This window comes from Gossypium hirsutum, chromosome D02, assembly GCF_007990345.1.
Source record: "Gossypium hirsutum isolate 1008001.06 chromosome D02, Gossypium_hirsutum_v2.1, whole genome shotgun sequence".
In the NCBI taxonomy this organism is placed as follows: Eukaryota; Viridiplantae; Streptophyta; class Magnoliopsida; order Malvales; family Malvaceae; genus Gossypium; species Gossypium hirsutum.
In genome coordinates, this window is record NC_053438.1 from 54773819 (window position 1) to 54777144 (window position 3326).

Sequence of the window (3326 nt, forward strand, 5' to 3'; positions counted from 1 at the left end):
GATTCGATTTTGAAACACCACCCCCCGAATGTCACAAATTAACCAATGTGTTCCTCATAGACTTAAAATGAATAACACTAGCAGTAAGAAAGCGCCTTACAAAGCAATAGTCAAGATCCTGATTAATATCTTCACCATCGTATCAGTTTGTCAAGCCTCATCGTCTCCTTCTTTGATCAACAATCATGCAAGAGCAACCTCTATCATGAAGACAACAAGATCCCAAAAAGAGAAAAACCCAACAAAATGACAAAAAAGAAGAGAAAATGGAAAAAAGTGTGCCACAAAAATAGATAAAAAAATGTACCACAAGAGCAAACGGAGAAAATATGTCACAAGAGTAGACTCTAATATTTAAAATTATATAATAACTACTCATTCATTGTTTTTATCCAACCTCAAGTAATAAACTTACTTTATTATTTAAAAATTAAAATTAAATTAAAATTTATATTTTTTTAATAAATTGAAATTCAACCTTGAAATATTTATGTTGAGTGGTGAGAATGAAATTAGATTGAAAACCTAAAATGTTAACAGATATATAAAGGAATTTACATAAATGGTTACAAGTGCCTTAATAGTCCACACCACTGTTTTATCATCTGGGATTTGGAAAAATCACAAATATAGTAATTTGACCCCATCACGCAATCATCAAATTTAATGAAAGAGTGATTCTAGAGACCCTTCCCATTGTAATTTACCCATTAAATTGCTGGTTGCTTACTCTAGTCATAGCATTTCGGTTCCTATGATCCAAATCTCGTCAGCTTTGAGTTGGCATTTGATTTACTTTTTGATTCAAAACATGGAATTTGGGTTATGAATTTATGAGTCTATCAACAAAGGAGGCAGCAGAAAGAGAGAGGAAAGTGGAGATTTTAGCCAACACCACCACCGCCCAATCACTATTCTATAACAAGGCTTTATTCTTTTGTTTGTTCTAACACGTAATTTCTTCCTACCAAAGCAATTAGGCTGATTATTAGGATTTTTTTTTTTTGTTGGGGTGGGGCGCACTGACTCTACTTATACGGTTAGAGGGAAGTTGAGAGGCTGGCAGGTGCTATAAAATTTTAGTTTTCCTTTAAATAATAATAAAATTGTAAATTAATATAAGATAAAATTTTTTTAATTTATTAAATATAAAAAAATATTTAATCCTTTAAAAATAATGAAATTATATCATGTTGCACTTTGGTATCCTCTAAATATGAAAAAAATCTATTTAATCCCTTTAAAAATAACAAAATTATAAATTAATACATGATAAAATTACATTTGAATCTCTTAAAATTTTCATAATTCAATTATGAATCCTTAAATTTTTTTTTGAGAAAATTTATATTAAAAAAAATTATATTCAAACTCAAATTATGGTTTGCACCTAATAACTCGTTTACCGTTCATCTATTATAAAATATTAAATAATTATTTTTATATTTTTATAATTAAACTTAAATAAAAATTTAAAATTATTTTAGTTGATTTCAGACCAGACCAAGCCGAAGTCAAGAGCCTAGCTTACTCTACTACTAGATCAGGTGGTCAGCTAAGACTTAATCTTAACCTCAAAAGTATGATCAGTTACAATTTTAATCTAACCTAAACAAAATTTATATCTTTTAAATTTTTTTGTCACAATTATTTTTAAAATTGAAGACAAGCAATATTCTTTTGTGTTAATGAAAATTTCAATCCATATCAATCATATCAGTCGGTACATGAAGTGTGTTTATTCTCATATTTAATGGAATATTTTAATTTTTTTAAATATTGATAAATTTAAAACAGTACATAAAAACAAATCATTACTAGTACATATCAATTCCGATAGAAAAACAATACATCCAGTATAAAATTACTTTTAGTAAATATGAAACAAGAAATATCAAGAAGCTCATAATTGAGTAAGTAATTACAAAAATTTTAACTATTACTATTTTATATATAATATTAAAGATATACAACTTAAATTCATATTAAATGGAACATATGACAACAACTTGAACTATAAATTTAAAATATTTCCATTACCTAGTTTAAATTTTAAATCAGCTTTAAAATCAAAATCGTAAAATCAATTCGACGCCACTAAATAATAGCATAACCATTGACTTTTATGTTATTATTTCATGATCCTTATTAAGCTAAGCCATTAAGGTCTCACGTGATGTTGTGTACTTTAAAGGGCTCTTTGCCGGCTGCCATTATTCTCACTCATGCCAAACTGACTTGCTTGTCAATGGCTTACTAATCGTAATTTGACTTTTTTGCCTTTTTCACTAATGGATCACACGATTTCACTAAGAACTTAATTACTCGAATACAAAATGAGATTAAGACATTTTAACCACAGGTAGATAAACTTCGTCAAACCACCACTTTGCTGAAGTTACTTAAAACCACGAATGTAGAAAATTTTTTGGAGAGGTGGAAATAAAATTATAATTTTTTAAAGTTTAAAATATAATTTAATTATATATTAATTTATGGTTTTATTTTTTGAAGAGGTTAAATAAAAAATTTATTTTAAGGGAGGGGCAAAGTGGAATTTTATCATATATTAATGGGTAACTACATAGTTAGTAGTAACTCTAAATAGGGGTTGTTAATATTTTGGTCATTCAAAAAAGAAATTGATCAAATTGGTCATTCCACCATTAAATGGTAATGGAAGACTATTGGTGCATTTGTACAAAAAAAATTTGAGGTGACCAAACTAGGAATTACCCCTATTTATAGTGACTAACAAGTAGTTTACCCTAATTTTAAAGTGACTAACGTGAAAATACACTATTAGACTTCCGCTACCATATAACACTGAAGTGATCAAATTAAAAAAAAATTAGAGTGACTAAAATAGGAATGATCCCTATTTAAAGTGACTAATGAGATAATTCACCCTATATTAATTTATAATTTCATCATTATTAAAGGGATTGAGTTACAAATTTTTCATTTTGGGAGGGCAACCAACCCTGCTTACATTGCCTTCTATTTGTCTCTGGCTTTACTTCGCCAGAGAACATGATTGTGCCAAGGTGAAAAACCTCGCCAAACTATTGATATGTATGAAATGAGGTGGTAAATGTAATGGTATGAAATGTTGTTATGCTTGGATGATATTAGATTGATTAAGCAAAATTGGTAGGTTTTGATGTTCAAATAAAGACATGTTGGATAGAATGAATTGAAATGATGTTGTAAGGTGTTTGGTAAGAATTATGGAGCTTTTTTTGCAGGTATAGATGTGCTAATAAGCACCAAATGTGCTAATGATGTGGCTTGACATGAAGTAGGTACCAAATGACCTATTTTTG